The following is a 21,805-nucleotide window of genomic DNA, read 5'->3' on the forward strand; positions in this document are numbered from 1 at the left end:
ACGTGGAAAATCGCCCAAGCATTCTCCCATTGACTCTCATGTTAAAACTTTTTTTTTTCTCAGAAAATGAGCCTTCAATGCATTTTCAATGAGGATTTGGGACTCACACTTACGCGCTTGCGTCATACGTAACTGAGCAAAGAGAGCAAGGGGGATATCTTCGATCAAGTCAAGATGGCTGCTAATGTGTGCAATTCCGTTGCGTCTCTGAAAGAAGTTCCTTTTAGTCGACGATCCAATTCAGACAAATTGGCATTGAAAACAATTAGGACCTCCAAGACCAAAATTAAATATAGCTGCAAGCAGCAATCACCGGGGCCAAGTGCAAGCAAGACGACAAGACATGCCAAAGTGGCTGCAAGTGTGAGACCAACTGCAGCAAGGAGCAATTGGAGACATTTAAAGATGAATTTTGGCAAAATGGTTGAAAAATCACATGCATTAACTTAAAAATATGATTTAATAGATTATCACTTTCGACCAATAGGTTATCACTTTCGACCAATAGGTGGCGCAGTTACAAAACTGTTGTGATGTGGTCAGAGTGAAGTGACGACAACACATACAAAGTTTGGTGTCAATATGTCAAGGCATTGCAGATATAAAACCTGAATAGTCATTTTGGCATCATGCCTCAAATTTGCATCTGCGGTATACGACCATGGTTTTGTCTATCAACACGAAATCCATAACTTTTACTCGGCACGGTCTGGAGATGACAAGATCCGATTTTGGTGAAAATCGGACGTTCGGTCTAGGAGGAGTTCGAAAAAGTACGTTTTAAAAGGAAATAAAGATGGCGGACAGGAAGTTTGGCTGACTATGGCGAAGTTGGTATCTATGTTTTCAACATAACCCAAGGAATCTAGTAAGACCCGTGTCATTACAATAGGCAAATGTATGCAAAAGTTATTAGCATTATGGGAAATTTTGTTACAACTTTTGACCAAAAGGTGGCGCTGTCTCATAATCTTTTGAATACCTTTAGGGCCTTGTACTGATGACCCATACTGAGTTTGGTAACAATACGTTCATGCGTTCATAAAATACAGCATTTTAGCACATAATTCAAAATGGCCGACAGCCAAAAGGCCGATATGGGAAAATTGGATATCAGTCGACTCAGCATGACGCCCTGAATCTAACGAGACCACTTTTGTGATTTTTGGACAAACCGTTCAGCAGTTATAATCAAAAACAAACTATTCATATATCCGGACCAGTAGGTGGCGCTGCGCCGAAACGCAGCATGTAGCCTCAGGTCATGCTTGTGATGACATGTACCAAATTTGGTCTGAATCCGATAAAGCATTGTGGAGATACAGCATTGAGCCTGTTTTTGCAAGCGCTATGTAAAATGTATTTGCGCGGTATTCGAGAACGGTTATTCGAATCAACTTGATTTCCATAACTTTTTGTCGTCATAGTCGGGAGATGATCTGGTTCAATTTTCGTGAAATTCGGACCAACGGCCTAGGAGGAGTTCGAAAAAGTAGGTTTTTCGGAAAATGAGTGAAATTTTGACAGAACTTTGGACAGCTGGTGGCGCTAGAGGGAATGAGTTGGAGACTCCAAATTTTCTATGGTGATAGGTCAGGCTGTCCTCTATCACTGTGCCAATTTTCATAAGTTTCCCGCAAACGGTTCTATAGGCTGCCATAGACGCCCAGTCGGAAGAAAAAGAAAAAGAAGAATAAGAACCGGAACAGATACAATAGGTGCCCGCACCTTCAGTGCTTGGCCCCTAATTATTAAACAAATTTCTATAAAGGCTGGAAAGTCCTACACCCGAGGATTTTCAACAAATTGGTATGTGAAAAAAAGCTGGCTAGCAGGTTGTGAAGAAGCTAACGCAGTCTTCTGCTACCCCTGCCTACTCTTCCACCCAGACGACAGACAGCACTGCTTGACTTTCGACTGGTGTGACAGATATGCACCATCTGTCTGAGAAAATCAAGAAGCATGAGATGTAAAAGATCCACATGGATAGCTGCTTGAGATTTGCGACTATTGGGAGGGTGAACATTGCCACTCAACTGAATGAGGGATACAGGCTAGCTGTTCGTCGCCACAACGATGAGGTGAGCAAGAACCGACACATCCTCAACCGGCTCATCCAATGTGTGAAGTTTTGCGGAGTGTTCGAGTTGGCTTTGCGAGGCAAGGATGAGACGGAGGGCTCCACAATTTTTCTTGGATTGGTGGACTTAGTGGCAGAGTTAGATTAAGTTTTTGATGAGCACCTGAAAACCGCCACGGTGTTTAAGGGCACATCCAAGACGGTGCAGAACAAGCTTTTAGAATGTATGCTAGCGGTCGCGCGGGAAAGGATTGAAGAGGAGGTCAAGTCAGCTAGCTATCTGGCCATCCAATCTGATGAAACTACGGACGTCTCCACGCAGACACTACTTTTGGAGAGACTCAACCAGCTTTTGGCCGACGACAACGACAAAATGTAACTCGCTGCACAAGCTTACGATGTGATGAGGGGAGAGAAGGCCGGTGTGCAGCAAAAGGTGCGTGAACATTTAAAGAATGCCCATTTATGTGCACTGCTATGCACATCAGCTTAATTTGATCATGCAGCAAGCTACCACCCACATCAAAAAAGTTAACGTTTTCTTTTCCGATCTGAGCGGTATTGCGTCTTCTTTTTCCCGGTCACCGAAACGGTGCAGCGTTCTGGACAAGATTGTTTCCCGAAGAATGCCCAGAGCTTCATCTACAAGGTGGAATTTTAACCGCAGGATCGCCAACACTGTAAGAGAACCGAGATGACCTTGAATGTTTTGAAGCCATCAAGACGTGTTCACATGGTCCATTTGACCATCTCAGCGTGAGAGAGGCATCTGGCTACGTGAGGATGCTACAGGACGAAGATTTTCTTTTCTGTGTTTTTTCCACAAAATCATGCCCCACGTCGACATTCTGCACCAGAAGCTCCAGAAGAAGTCTTCATCAAAAGGGCCCTCGAGAGCTTCACAAGCAGTGTGCAGACCATTAGGTAAGATAACATTTATATTATTCAATCCTTCTCAAATCAGAGATTTGTTATGAGAACAGATGCATGAAAGGAGACTGTATTTGTGTTCTTTTTTTATAATACATGTTCTTTTTTTATAATATATTGCCAGTGGTGTAATCTAGCTTGCTTTACTCTGTGCTGGACATCCTGGTTAGGTGAGGCACAATGGATAGCTTAAAAACAGTGTTTAACAATAACATTATGCATCCATGCCCATTTTAACCCCTCTGATGGTCTTCAAAAAAAGTGACCCTCCTGGTCTTTGGGGTCTATTGGACCCCAGACATTTACATTTAGTCATTTAGCAGACGCTTTTATCCGAAGCGACTTATTCGCTTTGGATAAAATGTTATTGTCAAAGCAGACAATAACATTTAATTTTGTAACCGAACAATATATATATTTTTTTTACAAATATAATTTTACTCTGTTTATTAATGTTTTTACTCAACATTTGTGCAGTTTTTGGAGGATTTATGATATTTTTAAAATTTCTATAAATAAATACATATTTAAATAGGCTTTTTACAAAAAAAACAAAAACAAAAAAAAACGGTACAACAACGGTATTTTATGTTAAATACACTTTATAAAAGACCCATATTTCTAACTTTCATTCCTGGGGATACCATGGATAATTTTACAAGGTTTAATGTAAGATTTTTGCCCATTTTATGGAAAACACAGTTAAATTTTTTTAATAAATCACTTTAACCACTAGATGGCTATAGAGCTCCACTAGGCCTATATGCTATTTGAATTACTGAAAGATAGTTTCAAAAGTTGGATTCATATCTAAATATTATAAAATCACAATTATGACAAAAATAAAATACTTTTTGTAAAAAAAATTGTACTGAAAAACAACAACAGTGTGCCACTTTATTTCTGTCTTTGTGTTCTGCGTTGTTTATGATTTTGATGATGAATTTTGTCTATTTTGAGTCCAATGATAAATAAATATTTATTTATAGAAATATCACTAATCCTCCAAAAACTGTATAAATGTTAAGTAAAAACATTAATTAACAAAGTAAAATTATATTTGTAAAAAAACAACAACTATTGTCTGGGGTCCAATAGACCCCAAAGACCACGAGTGTCACTATTTTTGTCACGCCTACATAAAAACAGATAACATTCCATTTTTATTTTGTTGTAGATCTAGAAAGTCTTGAGAGCCGTAGGAAGTTTCATACCATTTGGAAAAAGAGAGAGGAAAAAAAAAAATTAAGCCAAAGTCATTTGACCCCGAAGACCATCAGTGGGTATACTGACATCTTTGTACTGGATAAAATGTGAACATCTGCATCACGTAGACTACAGTACTGTACACAGCCTAACAAACACATTATTGGTTTGTTTGCATTCAGAGACCAGCTGCAAGAGCCATCAGGAACCGACAGACCAATGACGCCTTTGACAGAGGAGGCGAAGCAGAGGCTGTCTGAAGAGGTCTGTGACACCATCCTGGCTCACACCAAAGCGAGGTTCTCTTTCACTGGCCACCTTGTGAGTGCTACCTTAGTACAGGGAGATGTGTTTGAAAGGTACTGCCTTTCATTTCCTGCTGAGGCTCTGAATGCCACTGTGAAGGCTGTAAAAGCCTGCTATTCGGCCCAACTTCCGGTTTCTGATCAACCAGCGCATCCCAAAGAAAAAGAGCGAACAACCGTTACAATCGTCTTTTGTCATTTCCCCCCGACCATGTCACTAACACCCAGGTGTGAGATATTCCAAACTGACCAATCAGATGATCACAACTTACCTATTGTCCCAAACATCTGGCCTACAGGCCCAGATCACTGCTGTGCTGGAAATGTCTGAGTGAAAAGCAAACGTCTTTGTTCCTTTGAAATAATCTTGGATTATTTCCAACCTTACAGTCCGCCGTTTGGCACCATTGGCAATACACATGGAATCCAAAGGTGGCACAATCCATAGAGACATGCTTTCTGTTGTGTGCAGTTGCATCTTCAGACGTTTCGTCCAGGCTTTGTAGCAATAACAGTTTGTCAGTGTTCAGTCTTTGTTCACCATCCAGCCCTGCATGAGGAGACTCCATCAAATGGTATTTCACCATTCATAGATGTGCAATTCTTCCATCACACACGTCACACCTCCACAAGAACAGGCACTGAATCTGGGAGCAAATGAGTGGGACAGCAATCTGGCAGCTGTCTCTTCCTGAACCAGGACATAGGACGTTAACTTCAGTAGCAGTGATCCTGTGATTTACAAGAGCATCCAACACAACATTTGTCATTGGTCAGATTACAATTTGTCTCTGGCAAAAAGCTCTTAAATTGATGTATTTAGAAACATGGTAAAGGGAGGACAAAAGAAGATCTTACAAGTTCTTACACTTTTTTTTGGAAACACTTAAATACATTTTTTCACAACAAATGCTGGTTTATAACCTCATTTCATGTAGAGTATCTGTAAAATATTTAGTGTAACCCAAACGCATGAGATTCAATTTAATCAATGTCTAAAACCATTGTTGTAGGTCAAATGGTCAAAATACAAATATGCAGAGTATATGCATCAATAATTCATGTAATATCAATAATAATATTCAATCAATATTTTTATTCAAATCATGAAGAAATACATATATAATTAAAGCTGCAAGCAGCATTTGTCGGTGTTCAAGCTTTTAAGGCCTTTAAGCATTTGTTAGAAATGAATTGACTCCAACAAAAATGCCCCAGTCTCTTTATAAAGGAATGCTTATGCTGCATATGTAGGTCTGGGAGCATGCAGGAAAGGAGAACTAATATTTCTAACAATGGCCCCTTTGATAGAGAATTATCATATAATATAATTATCCTATCATATCATTTTCTGCATGTCTATTCTTGTACAATAAACATCCTTCAATCAAACATTTCCTTCAAAACCATTAACACTTTACAGTTCTGTTCATCAAAGCATATTGAGAAGATACAAAAGTATTCATAGCACGATGAATCAAAATTCTGATAAATGGAATAATACAACAAATAATAAATGTAAGGATTAACAGTATAACCCCTATCGGGATCAAAGCAGATACAAGCATTTGTTTCCAACTTGTGATCCAATCACCGAACCCACCTCTGTCACTCACTTCTCTTCTTTCTAAGTCTTGAGCAATTCTTGTCATGTTGTTTATCCCCTGAGATATTAAATGACCGTCCATGTCATTTTGGGGGATGAAAGTGCAACAGGAAGCTCCAACAATAACACACACCCCTCCTCCTGCCGCAGTCAGCTGATCTAGGACCAACCTATTCTGTAGAGCAGTTAGGCGGAGTCCTCGAAGTTCCTCTTGGACAGCAGATAGTGTGTCCCTAGTAGTTTTAATAAATGAAATCAACTCATATCTTGTAACTTCTACTTCTATTTGAAGACTGGATATTCCAATTGTTGGAAAAATACCTTCAAAGAATTTTTCCGTACCAGTCCAGAGTCGATGTTCTTTTGGTACTGGATTATCTCTACCCAGACTACTAACTGAACTGCGATCAGAGAGGGAGTGTGTGTTTCTTTGCTTCTTCATATCAGTGGTTTTTGGTGATCTAATAATCATAGAATATTCTTCCAAAGTTACTAAAGCACATCGTCCACTCCAATTAAAAGGTAAGGTAGTATAGACCATACAACCAAAACCAATCTTTTACAGCTCTTGTTCCTTTTAAAGTTGGAACATACCTATGACAATTTTTACCCGAGTAAAGTTCACAATACTCGGCGCACAGTTCTTGAACTTCGGGAGTTGCCCATCCATAAGCATTCATAGTGAATAGAGGGACAGGAGATTGTTTCATACATTCTTCCGAGTTAACTTGTCCTTCTCCCGAGATACAACTCATACAACAGGGTTTGTTTCGTATTTCGCAATGATAATATGTTCGATTGCATTTACTCTCAGGAATTAAACCCATTTTCACAGTTCCTACTCTTTTTTTTCAAGACATATCAATGAGTCAGGAATTGAACCTACAGTTGCCACTTTAACATGTACTTGTACTGCAACAGTCATTGTCCTGTTACCACCACAACTCCATACTGCAGATGAGTTTCTGGGTGCAATCAATCCAGTTATACTAACGAATAAAGGACATTCCAATTCTTCATTCGTTGTTGGTGATCTAACACTTACGTGCGGTCCAGAAGCACTTTGTGGCATTTTTGTGCACACATAACAGTCACCTGTTTTTCCTCCGGCCTTAGCAGTAAAGTTAGCTAATCTCCACCACATATTAGTTGCAAACGCATGTGGCTCTTCTTCGTACTTCAGCCAAGTTTCATTACCACTGCTAATAAGGGCTTGTGTGTGCATAAGTACATTTGTCAGCATGAACAGGTACAAGATCAATTTTGCAGACATGGCTGACGGGATTCAATGATAATTATTGCTGATTCTTAATTAGCAATTTCTTTTCCTCGTCTTCTTCCACGTTTCTTTGTCCTTCCGCTCAGTGCTGGATGTCTACTTTGCATAGGCTTATGCGTTCCCCAGGGATGGAGCTGCCTTCACTCTGCTAGCATGGATCCACTGCGGCTGGTAATCAGTCAGCACACCGGTCCTCGTCACAGCAATCACCGTGGCAGGCCCCAGATAATTTGGTTCCCCGAGTTTCGTGGGTTTCAGACACCTGATCAACACTGGTTGTCCTGGAACGAAAGGATGAGTTGGCTTTTCTGATGGAAGAGGGAGAGAGAGAGAAACATCACCATTTATGCCATTCAAAGTTCTAACTAGGGAATCCACGTAATCCGCGATGATCACCTCCGTGTCACCTGTGGAAAGATTGCCAGCGCGACCTCTGACCCAAGGGGTCGGGAAAGGTCTACCCATAAGAATTTCAAATGGAGACATTTTTGTGGTTGCTGATGGGGACATCCTTATTTCTGTCAATACGGCCGGCAACAAATCAACCCAATTTCGACCCGTATCCAGACACGCCTTATTGAGACGTTCTTTTATCGTTTTATGGGTTCTCTCTATGTTGCCTGATGACTGCGGAGCGTAGGGAATATGGAAGTGCCAATTAATATTAAGCTCTTTAGCTAGTAATTGTGTGACTTTTGACGCAAACGGAGTTCCATTATCACTTGCTATAACGGATGGAATGCCGAATCGCGGTATAATTTCTTTTGCAAGAACCTTTACTACCGTCTGTGCGTTTTCTTTACCACACGGAAAAGCTTCAGGCCACTTAGTAAATCGATCAATAATCACGAGCAAGTATTTGTGATTCCCACATGGTGGCATGTGTGTAAAATCGATCTGCAAGTATTGGAAAGGAAGTTCAGGATGCGGAAGAGCGTCATGTCTGGTTGCCTTGTGCCTGTTTGTTTGTGCGCACACCAGACAAGCATCCAATATCAACAAAGTATTCCTTCGAACATTTGCTATGCAGTATGATTGATAATGTCTGCACAGCATTACAACGGCGGATGCTGGTAGTGCGATTCTACCTTGTTTATCTCGTAAAATACCAGATTGATCTGGTTTTACTTCATTGGCAGCCCAATGAGTCAAATCAGCTTGTGTAGGATTAGCTTGTAGTACTTTAATGTCCAAATCATTAATCAGTGATGAATTCATCATCGGCACTTCGGTGCTTTCTTCTTTTACATGCGGACTAAGTATTACATCTTTTGCGGCCCATTTCGCTACTTCATCTGCAAATCTGTTTCTTCTAGCCTCATTCGATTCACCGGTTGTGTGACCAGCTACTTTAATGACAGCAAGTTTCGATGGTTGCTGTGCTGCACTAATGAGCTCGGAAACAATATTATGGTGTGAAATTGGTTTTCCATCGGAGGTTTTGAAGTTTCTTTCCTCCCATAATTTAGCAAAATCATGGACTACGCCGTACGCGTATTTGGAGTCAGTGTATATACTGATGCACTAAACTTTTGCCAATTGACAAGCTCTCGTTAAAGCTATCAACTCTGCTACTTGTGCTGATTTATATGGCAAAGAATACGCCTCAATTACACGATCAGGTAATTCAACAATAGCGTAACCACACAAGTATAAATTGTCATTTGGCTTGAAGCAGGATCCATCGATATACCAATGTCTCCCCTCCTCCAGGACAGATGTAGACACATCTGGCCTGCAGGCAGTCGAGGTTTGGATTCTGGACAGGCAGTCGTGGTCGTCACTCTGAAATTCACCCTGTGTCAGCAACCTGTGCAAATGTACAGTAGGGCCATGAATAACAGAAGTTACTTTCAACGTTAAATTAGCAGTAGCTAACAATATAGCCTCATAGCCTGAGCGGCGTTTGGCAGTCATGTGTTGAGTTGAAATGTTATGCATAATGGCTCCCACCTGATGAGAAGTGTGTACTGTGAGTGGATGTGATAAAACAACCCTTTCAGCGTCCTGTACCATGATCGCTGTCGCAGCCACTGCACGCAAACAGGCAGGGAGTCCCTTAGCCACAGAATCAAGGGTTTTAGATAGATAAGCTATAGGACGAAATGTACCCCCATGGTCTTGGGCCAGGATTGCGGCGGCTGTTCCCCCACCCTCGTGCATGTACAGATGGAAGTCTTGTGTGTAGCATGGGAGGCCAAGGGCAGGAGGCCTCAAGAGGGAGGATTTCAAATGTCTGAATGCTTGATCCATCTCAGTTGTCCATGTAATGTCCTCTTTATCACCCAGCGTAGCTTCTCGCAGGATTTTGTCATACATGGAGCAATTAGGCACCCATACTCGACAGTAATTGACCAGTCCCAGAAAGCTTTGCATTTGCTTCCGTGTCGATGGATGCTTGAAGGCAGCAATGGCTTTGACCCTGTCCGCAGACAGACAGACTTTGCCTTGTGACAGTTCATGGCCCAAGTAGGTGACTTTTCTTTTCACCCACTGGAGTTTCTCTTTTGATGCCTTGAAACCAGCCTCAGCTAGAATGTTGCAGACAATTGTGGAGGCAGCAGCACACATGTCCTCCGAGGCACCAGTGACTAATATATCGTCAGCGTACTGAAGGAGGCAGGTGTCAGGAGGTAGCTTGACATCTTTCAGAGTTGCGTGCACAACACCAGAGAAAACAGCCGGCGAGTCCTTTAACCCCTGTGGAAGTCTCGTCCACATGTATTGACAATTCTGAAAACAAAATGCAAACAGTGGCTGAGTCTCATGATCAACAGGAACACTGAAAAAGGCGGAGCTTAAATCAATGACAGAAAAGAATGTATGTTCCGAAGGGATAGAATTAATAATAGTTTGCACATCTGGCACAATAGGAGCAAGTGGTTTTATCAAATCATTAATTTTTCTCAGGTCTTGCGTTAAACGCCAAGAACCATTTGCCTTCCTGATTGGATTAATTGGTGTGTTATAAGGTGAATGAGTGCGGACCAGAATGCCTTGAGCCAGTAATTGATCAATGAGGGGTTTAATTCCCTCCTCTTTTTCCTTTGAAAGCGGATATTGCTTTTGAAACACAGGCCTATTCGTTGTCAAATTGGCCTTGTAGGGTGGTACATCGATGAGGCCTACGTCATCCTTGTGTTCCGCCCACAATTTGGGATTAACATCAGGTATTTCCTGTGTCAGCACAGTTGCAGGCAGATCGTTGAGGAGAGCACTTCCTGTGTCAGTCAAAATGGAAAAGGCTGCAGGAAACATAAGAGTCAGAGAATCAGCATCAAATTCAAGTGTAATACCCAATTTATGCATCAGATCTCTACCTAGCAGGCAGAAAGGAGAATTTGGTATTATTGCAAAATCATGCATTTTGAACAATGACGGTACGTCGTTAGAAGTAACCGGCAAAGTTGGTGTCATTTCACATTTCACGGGGACGTTATCGATTCCCACAGAGTTGATTTTCTTCCCCGTGATGGAGCCCGAGTATCTAACAGATGAGATTGAAGATATAGAAGCACCTGAATCGATCAAAAAGACATATGGTTTATGATCAACGTTTAATTCAATAAATGGCAAAACATTTGATCTGTTGGGATAACTCATCGAAATTAACGAAAACTCAGGCTCAGTTCTCTGTGGGTAGCGTCATTGCTTTCTCCATTCAGTTGCAAACTGCTGGCCTGAAGAGCGCAAGGAGGGGGCTTTTGGCCCGTAGCCATCCGAGCGCCGGAACATCTGGTTCCTATTAGGCTGCTGCATCTCAGCTTTGCTCCTGCAGAACCTGGCTATGTGCCCAGAACGGCCACAACAATAGCACTTTATAGGGTTTTTATTATTGGCTAACGGACGGTTTTGAACGGCGTTAACTTGAAGCATTGCTGGAATTTTTCCTCTGGAGGAATCAAAGGCTCCGGCAGAGGAAAGTTCCCAGAGTCTCCTACCCAGATCCTCTATATTCATAGAAGAAATGTTCGTTGTTGTAATTCGAATCAATTGTGCAGTTTCATTGTGCATGTTATTTAGAAACGTGTTCACAAATAACAGACAATTATCATCATCAACAGGAATGGCAGACTCTTCGATCCAGGAACGCTCCAATCGATTAAAGAAAGCAACTGGACTCTCGCCAGCTCTTTGTTTAGTATTAGCTGCATGTGAAATGTCTTGTTTAGCAGACGACAACTTCAGCAAAAATGCAGTTAATTGTTTGAAAAAAAAGTTTGAGCTTACCCGGACTGGCCCACGCCCATTCATTGAGAAATTCATCATCGTCATCATCCACTAGTCTCAATTCGCGATACGGTCTAGACAAATCAATAGGTTCTGAATCTTTTATCACAATGTTGCGAGCAGGCGGTGCGTCATTTAATGGGTTTAACAATTCCACTCCTTCAATTAGCTCCTCTTCTGTAATTTCGGCAGGCAAAGTTTTAGTCAGAATAAAGCGGTAATCTCGACCAGTCAATTGACTGTACGCTGTTAAACGTTTTAATACCGACACATAGTGATGCGGAGATCGAGCGGGGTCTGGTAATTCTTTACAAATTGCCATCACTTCGGTGATATTAAGAGCGTGGACTTTAAATCCATCGGATGTTTCCACAAAGGGAAATGCAGTCGCAGTCTTTAAATCTGGATACAATTTATTCTTTACGGGTTTAGAAACTGCAGCAGTCTGAATGCTCTCGTATTTGGGAGGGAGGGGCGCGATTACAGAGACTGACTCTTCTGCCTTTTTTTCCTCTTTCGGGTGCACGGAAGAAGAGACACTCTGCTCTGTCTCAGACCGTGCAGCCGGAGAAGCAGAAAGGTTTTTTTCAGTATTTTTGGCTGGACCACGATTCCAATATGATTTCATGTCATTCCAGATTTTATAAGAATGTTTCATATATTCGTAATCCCAATTTGGATCTCCCCAATTTCCACAGACCATATCTTTTGCTGCGCGCAAATCCTCATCTTTAAACGAACTGTCAATGGGGAACGGAGACAATTGTGACTTGCCAGCCGTCCAACCCACTAAATTTGACAAATATGGTTCTGTGAAGAACGCTTGATTATTTCTAATCATAAAATCTTTTGGCGATTCATCGAATAATGGTGGACTAATTTTATTCCCCATTGTTAACACACAAAGATTTCTCTTCTAGATCAATTAAACTAAAACAACTTTCAAAATAGCCAAATAGAAAACAAAGAAACAAATCTGGATTTTACAGATTAATTGTGTTAGTACATTTGACAAAAAAAAGAGAGAGAGATGAAGAGACAGAGAAAGAGAGAAAAAAATTCAAAGTATTATTCATTCATAGCCCAAAAGACAGAGACTTCACATTGAAATAGGCTTTGCGAGAGAGAGAAAAATCTCAGCTCCAAATCTATTTCCTTCTTACGTAGCCCAATCGTAAGGATTTCACCAAACGGAGGAAAGTGATCAATTTCCCTACACGCTCTTCCCACATTTATTCAAAATGCGAGGATAACCATGCCGTACTGATTACGAGGTAACCAAAAGAGGAGATCAGATCTCTTTTGCGTTCTTCCCGTGTTTAGTTAAAACACGAGGATAACTGAATTTACCAAATATGGCAAAAAATCATGGCACTATAATTATCAAAAAATATTTTCTCAGCAGACAGTAAGAATCAACCTTCTCTTTAAAAAAAATTAAAATTCTTACCGTCTGGAGAAATCTTGGACGAACCCCCAAATTGTTAGAAATGAATTGACTCCAACAAAAGTGCCCCAGTCTCTGTCTTTATTCAGGCATGAATAAACAATTCGTCCAGCGCTGGAGGAGAGAAGATTCTCTAATCTCAGACAATAGCGTACCAAAATATATAGAAGTATAAGGGGGAGTAAAACCCCTCCACCAATAAAACCATACATTACATCATATAGCATAGTTATATAACACATTCTAAATATGGTCAGTTTCCTGTCAAAGCTCCACACAGGCATGTGTATCCGAACGGGACCCTCCAATGGTAAAGAATGGAGACCCTCGAACCAGCTCCTCCATTTGAGCAAAAGGGGCCTTCTTAATGTATAACAGATGTGACCATTACATTAACATAAAGGAATGCTTATGCTGCATATGTAGGTCTGGGAGCATGCAGGAAAGGAGAACTAATATTTCTAACAGCATTTAAGACATTAACTTTTATTTAGCAAGCTTTTAACCACTGACATAATAGATCAAAAAATGTCAATTTACCATGATTCACCATTTTCTAGTATGATTTATCATGAATCTAGCATGATTTACCATATACTTTACCTTGATATACCAAGTTCTAGTATGGTTTACAACAATTGAACACATTCTAGTATGATTTATTATCTGATTTAATGATTTAATATTTAATAGCGAGCTCTTCACGCATTATAGTCCTTCACGTCTACTGCGATCTCAAAATTCCGGCCAGTTAATAATACCTAGAATATCAAAATCGACTGCTGGCGGTAGATCATTTTCCCATTTAGCACCAAAACTCTGGAACAGTTTTCCTACCATTGTCTGGGAAGCAGACACACTCTGTGATAAACTCTGACAAAATATGATTGTGTTATAATAGTAATTGTTATATAAGGGATTTATTAGTGTCTAAATATATGAATGCAAAAGCACATGTGAAAAGACTATTAATAAGTCGAATGTCCAGCAGAGGGCAGTAGAAGACCACTTATTTGCTCACTTTCATTTTACAAGTCTTGATTTTTACCAGTATTCTGCACTAAAGCAAACCAGTTTTTCCATGTTAACTCCATTACACACACACACACACACACACACACACACACACACACACACACACACACACACACACACACGCACACACAAACACACACACACACACACACACACACACACACACATACTGTTGTTGTTGTTTTTCCCATGCTATTGTAATATGTCATTCAGAAAATATGGTCTGTAACATTTCACATATGTCTTTGTAAACTATTAATGAGATTATTCAGAATTTACTATAAACACCACTATAAAATGGCTGATACCCTATATAGTGCACTATATAGTGGATAGGGAGCGTTTCAGACACAGCAACACATATTCTGTTGTAGATACAGACTTTTGAACTATTTGATGGAAACAATATGTTTACTTCAAGTGTTCAGGATTCACATTTCTCATTTTGTCACAATTGTCAATAGTAATACTTCAATAGATGTATTCAATAGTGATTTTCTAAATAAATTGTATAAATATGAATTATAGAACAATAATAGTGAGTAGTATGATGAAATTACTATTTTAAAACAGCAGGGGGCAGTAACATACCACTTATTTGCTTAATATGCTATTATATTCATATAATTTTGACCTTGTTAACTGTTATAGAGGCAAATTTTGTCTGATTTGCCTGAAATTGAGCGTGCTTGTTTAGAGTCATGTGTCACATGTTCTGACATGTTTTTAGGAAGATCTGAGCATTAATTGAAGAGATATAGGCTTTCGGGAAACTTGGTCAAGGCTACATATTGAAGTGACACTATTATAGCCATCCAAATGCAGAAGTTCCACTTTTACTGATAATTATTGATCTAGAGAGTCCAGAGAATTGTAGTAGATTGGTTTGGTTCCGATCGGGCGAAAAACCTAGAACTATTTTGCTAAAGTAGGTTTTTAACATAATTGTGAATATTTAATGAATGAAAACAAAAAGTAAAAAAAATGCAGGTATGTTGGAGGGATTGCAAGACGCTCGCTTTCGAGACACATGCAAGCTTGTGACATATAAATGCATACGAAATATCAATCAGATCACTTTATTTAAAATGAGGATAAAGGACTATTTGAGTACTAAATGCACATGTACTGTAACTACTAAGTGCTACTGGTGATTATGTTGAGATTATGTTAAATTGCCAAAATTTATTTTTCTGTTAAATGTTTGTATATGTATTTTTAATATGGAACTATTATTCTGCTGTCTTGGCCAGGTCTCCCTTGAAAAAGAGATTCTGAATCTCAATGGGATTATTTCCTGGTAAAATAAGGTAAATAAAAATAAATAAATCTATTGTTCATGTAAACACTACGTTCTGATTCATCAATTGTAATTCATTAATTCACATTGCTACACAGCTATAAAGTATTCCTCATGTTGGATGGTTTAATTGCACAGTGAAAACTTCTACAAATTGTAAAACAAAACAAAAAAAAGGCACTATGTTTACGATATGAGTCACATATTTGAGGTCTAATAACTAATTTCTGGTCTAAAAACTCTTAAAATCCTTCTGTGATACAACAAAAGTTTAAAGAATGGTTGGAAAAACACCTTCTTGGTTATTGCTTTGTAAAGTTCGTTTCAAACACAAGCGTTCAATGTAGTTTGGAGTAATGTCCCGCTAGCGTGCAGCACATATTCATCTAATCAAGGGTAGGCTACTCCAAACAGTCATTAAGATCACCTGTTTGTAATCATCGTTGCATTATAACCTGACCCTCACGAACTGTTTGGCTTCCAGTGGTATGCTTCTGCGGATTTTGCACAGACGAGGTCTTTCGTGCGTTCTACTGCAGTGCATAACCTTGTAAGTAATTTGTTGTGTACTTGGTGACCATCGCATTAAGTATTAGTTATGTGTGTTGTAGTAGGGATGGGTAAATGAAGCCTCATGAAGCAATGAGGCTTTCCCCTGACTGTTCCGGGAAAAGATTCAAAGCTCCGAGAGTGTCGAGAACAGCGCCATCTGGTGTTTATTTAAAATAAAGCAGCCAGAAGCCTTTGTAAGAAGCTCTGTCAGATGAAGCAACCACAACACTAGGGTTGCCACCCGTCCCTTAAAATACGGAATCGTCCCGTATTTACAAGTAAGATGATGCGTCCCGTATCAAATCAATAAGGGACGCGATTTGTCCCGTATTTTACATTAGGCCCACATATAGTTGAATAAAAACATAAGGATTTTGCAGTATGGATAATACTAATAGCAAATATAAAGAAATCAATTTCTTAGTAGAGAAGCTCATTGCGTGATTGCATTTTAGCGTCTTTGTTTCTATAGCGACTGAGACCACATTTACACATAGCCGGGTATTTAGAGAAACGAATATTTCTCCCCCTCCGTTTTCAATAATAACATCGTGCACACAACCCGCATAAATACGCCGTCGAGCGCCTTTATAACTATGCTAAACCTATGGGCGGCAGTGTAGGGAGAAGGATAAAGCCATGCAAGCCAATCAGAATCCTCAGAATCGACAAGAGAGAACCTAAAACCCCGTTTCTCCCAGTTTACACGACAACATATAACCGGCGTTTTCAGAAATCTCCACTTTGGCCGGAGTTTTTAGAAATAATCGTTTTCTGGGATAAAAACGGTAAATGTTTCGTGTAAATGACAGGCCAAAACGCAGAGAAATACCTGCGTTTTCCCATCGTGTAAACGGGGCTTGAGCCTCGTGAACATGCGCTGTAAACCTGCACGTTTTTAACCCCTTGTAGCGCGCTGTTCGGGTCTTTGACCCCAAATGACGTTTGCTGAAATAAATAAAACATTATATTTGTCCAAATGATGTGAGACTTTGCACGGTTGACAACACTTTCTACATCTACAAAAAAAATTAAATAAATTTGAATAATATCTGTTTTTTATGTTAGTGTGGGGGGGGGAAAAGTCACACTTGTGTTGTTTCAACAAAATGTCATTTTGAAACATAATAGTTTTTTTTTTTTAGGATTTATAGTTTTAGGAGGATTTATTATATATTTTTTTACTTTAGGCTATATAAATAAATATTTTTTAAACAAAAACAGTAAAAAAAAAAAAGTTAAATTCACTTTATAAAAGACCCACATTTCTAACGTTCATGGATATAGATAATTTGACATGGTTTAGTGTAAGATTTTTGCCCATCTTTTGGAAAATGCTGTTTTAGGAGGGGGGGGGGGGGCCAATGGGTGTCCCTTATTTTGCCACACTGAAGGTGGCAACCCTACACAACACGCTCCATGATTTCAATGTTATGTGTACAAATAAAAGCCTTACACGTTTGTGTTTGATTTGTCCATTAAATAAATTATTTTACCAACTAAAGTGTGACAATAAAATATAAAATGAGCTTATGATTGATTCAATAAGATCTAATGTAGGCCATAGCCTACTCTCTCTCTCTCTCTCTCTCTCTCTCTTTCTCTCTCTCTCTCTCTCTCCACACACACTCACACACACACACACACACACCCACACACACTGAATGGACATTGTGTGATAGGATCATCTGTTATTAAATGTACCTATGACACTTGGCAGTGATAGTGCTTATGTAACTGTATGACAGAAAGGTGATAAAGTTTTTAATTATTCTGTAATGCCAATGTATATAGATGGTGGTAGACATGTTTCTGCATTCTCCAGTATTCAAGTGGATCTTCAGCTCTTTGTATGTTTGTCTCTGTAAGGTATTTATCCACTTCTACGATCGCATCAAAAGTGGCATTTGAGCTTTGTTTGTGCTGGTCTACACACTGTCCAACAGAAGCCAAAGGTGTCCACCTCAGAAGTGTGAGGAGAAAAAAAATTTGATTGGGAGTGACTGTACATGTACATTGACTGAATATAAGACACATCAACGGTCAACAATTATAAAATACAATAATAAAAAATAAAATAATAATAAATAAATAAATATATATTTATTTGTTATTATTCCTTTTTAGAAATGCATAAATACATTAGAAGCTATAAACTCAAAATATTCCCAGATAGGGGAAGTCTTCCTTTTTTTGGCTGTTGCCATTGCTCTAAATACAAACCCTTCACCAAACACCAACACCCTCCCCTAAGCCCACCCTAACCCCAAATACCATCACCAAATTACCTAAAAGAAAACACCAAAAGTGCAAAGATTTTACAAAAACAAAAAGACACAACAACTACAAAAAATAATAAATAGTTTTGGTTATTTAAATGTAATGTATTGATTAACTTTCAAAGTGCAGCACTCTCCTCACAAACCAATGAACCAGACTGAGCCAACAACGGGTTCGAGCCTTCTGAAACCCAAAGCGAAACGCGCACGTGATTGGACAGAAAGTGAGGCTTCATTTGTCATCGATCACGTGACTCTGGGAAACCACTACACACCCCGATACGGGGCTTCACTAGAAATTGCGTCGCATACGCGATACGCACATCGAAGCTTCAGTGTCATACGTAACATCACTATGTTGTAGTGATTGGAAGTTCGGATCATTTTACTGACTAAAGAATTTTTATTCGAGTAAATTCAAGTGTCTAGATATTGTACTTGTAACACCCAATTTCCCACAACACATCTATATACGCAATCTTGATCATATTCCGAATTTAAAAAATCATAATGGTGCCAAAGATAAAGGGAACATAAATTGCTTTAACTTCCGAGTTTTTCGTTCTTGTCACGTGCAGACGCAATGAACGTTCGTAAACGACTCTTCACTTGTTTAAAATAAATACCTGTATCTGTGTTGTCTTGAGTGTGGTATATCTTGCGTCCTAAAAGACGTGAATTTATTGTCGTTCGTCATGTTATTGGTCGTGGCAGTTCTTAGGCTAATTTTTTCTGAATCAGGTGGTGGTCTTTTAAGTTGGTATGTTGCACTTTGCCCCCTGCTTGTACGGATGCTTATCGGTTTTTATTAGGGCCGGGACTCGATTAAAAAAAATAATCTAATTAATTAGAGGCTTTGTAATTAATTAATCGAAATTAATCGCATTTTAATCGCATATAAATATTTGAACTGAGAACAGTGAGAAGTAATTTTTTTCACATGGATTTTTTTGTATACCATTGAATAATGACTGAATACATAAGCAACAAAATATTGTTTATTTTTGTTCAACCAAGTCCAGCAGACTAGTAGCCTGGGTTTCCCATTTTATTCTCGCTGAAAGGCAGTCTGGAAACCATGGACCTGATTTTCGCCTCGTTTAGGGAACCAATCACAGAACGGGGAGGGAGCAGCAAGACGATGACGACATCTATGCGACACAACTAAGCAGTTTGTTTATGGATTCAACATGGCAGCAGACGCGAAGCTACCTTTTGATGCAGCCTTAGATATTGTTCTAAGTAGTTTAGAACGCAAGTTTATTTCGAAAAAAGAGCAGTTTTTGGCGTCAGCTTTTGGCGTCTCTACATACGTCATCTGGTATAATGGAAACGATTGGTTATGAGCTACGTACAGGCGCATTTGATAGACATTCTTAGCACCCAATAAACGGCGCCGGGCATTCGTAAACCACGCCTCAAATACGAGAAAATGCGCATGTGGTTCCCAGACCCAAGTCTCAATGAGAATTGGGTCTGGCATTAGCCAGGCTAGCAGACTAGTGCTATTTTTGGCATTAAAGGGATAGTTCACTTTGAAATTAATTTTTTATATGTTTTAGCTTACCTCAAGGGCATCCAAGATGTAGGTGTCTTTGTTTCCACATTATTTTCAATTTTGATATTTTTAGGTCAAACCGTTGTTGTCTGACAGTCATATCATGCAGGTCTATGGGGTCCACCTCAAAGAGCATGCACAGAGAAGTCCAAATTAAACATGATTTAATGACTCGTAAATGTAAGTACACATTGATGGCCTAAGACACGAAACGAGTGGTTTGTGTGAGAAAACGAACGGTATTAATATCGTTTTTACCTCTTGTAACACAGCCACGTCCAAAGTGATCTGAGGGCGCGGGCGCTTCCTTCTGTGTGACGTGTGCGCTGACTGGTGCATAGATGTATACACTAGAATGTCATCTATGCACCAGTCTGCGTACACGTCACACAGAAGGAAGCGCCCGCAGATCACTTGTGTGGCTGTTACAAGAGGTAAAAATGATATAAATACCGTTCGTTTTCTCACACAAACCACTCGTTTCGTGTCTTAGGCCATCAATGTGTACTTACATTTACGAGTTCGCATAATCCGTTCGCTATTGGTGCTCCAGTATGATCGGTCCGCCTAAACTCATCCAGTGAGAAACGTTCCGCGGTGCAAAAATAAGTGCGATTAAAATGCGTTAATAAAATTAAACGAGTTATTTTGTTTAATTAATTAATCTTAATTAACGCGTTAAAGTCCCGGCTCTAGTTTTTATTTTAAAAGTAACATTGACATACAGATTTTAAGTTTAATGTGAAATATTTGCTTTATTTTAAAATTGTGATATTTTTATTTATTTAAAAGAAGTAGTAAACAGTTTAAAGAAACTATTGTGTCTGGACGATGTTTCTGTGGGAGTTTAAAGAAACCAGTGACATTGAATATTGTTGTTGAACTTTTATTTTTCTTCAGAACAATATAATTTTTGAAAATTTAAAGAACACATTATGAAGTTATTATAAATGTAAAAGCAGTGTTAGGTTCAGAAACTGTATATATATATATATATATATATATAAAAAAATGATTCATTACCAGGGTAAAATTGGAAGTGAAAAAGGGTCTTTAAATATGAAGTGAACACAAGTTATAAAACTGTAAATGAAAGTAAGAATAACAGTGACTGAACAAAAGTGTGTACATTAACATGAATATAAAACAAGAAATTATAGAACACATGTAATAGAACAATAAATGTACTAGTATATGGAAAAAATAACAATTCAAATAGGTGTATACATATTTAATGCATTCTACTGTAACAATTTATTTAGTTTTAAGGATGACAATTGTGATAACTACTAACTAAAGAAACCATGATCATCAGTTGTGTTTTGTTAGGGTTCGTGTGTCTTTTATGTGTTAATTTCCCTTAAAGGGATAGCATGTCTACTATCAGTCTTTGGTGGGTTGTGTTTGTTTTGGTTGAGCGTGTTGTGTTGGTTCAGCATTTTTGTTTAAGGACACTGCATCTGTTACGTTGCAAAGTTCCTCATCAATCTCTTCTGTTTCATTAGAGGTCTCTTCAATAATGGAGATTGATTTGTCTATTTCTATGACATGGTTGTCATCTGTGTACGTGACTGTCACAGGCCCACAGGTTAGAAGATATTCTTCAATGTCCTGTGCATCTAGGAATGTAATTTCCTTTTCCTTTTTTATGAATTTGGTCAACACCGAATTTGGGATGGCCATTGAGATTTCATCTCCGTCAATTTGGAAAATGATTGATCCATTACATTTAGTAATATAGCTCTCCTGCTTTCTTAAAATTTTGCAGGTGGTGCACCTGTGGAACTGTTGTTTACTGCTAAAATTAGCTTGTGTACTGTGACCCTTTGGACATAGTTTCTTTATAGAAATTGTGCAGCCCTCTATTGTTTGTGTAACTGTGTTTGTTTGTGTAGCAAAATCGTCATCTATGCTTGATGTGGTGGGCAATGTTATTGTTGTGCTTAGTTTGATCTTTGTGTTTCGTGTGGTTGTTAAATTTGTTACGCCATTATATGA

This window comes from Phoxinus phoxinus (genome assembly GCF_949152265.1).
Source record: "Phoxinus phoxinus genome assembly, chromosome: 5".
Classification (NCBI taxonomy): Eukaryota; Metazoa; Chordata; class Actinopteri; order Cypriniformes; family Leuciscidae; genus Phoxinus; species Phoxinus phoxinus.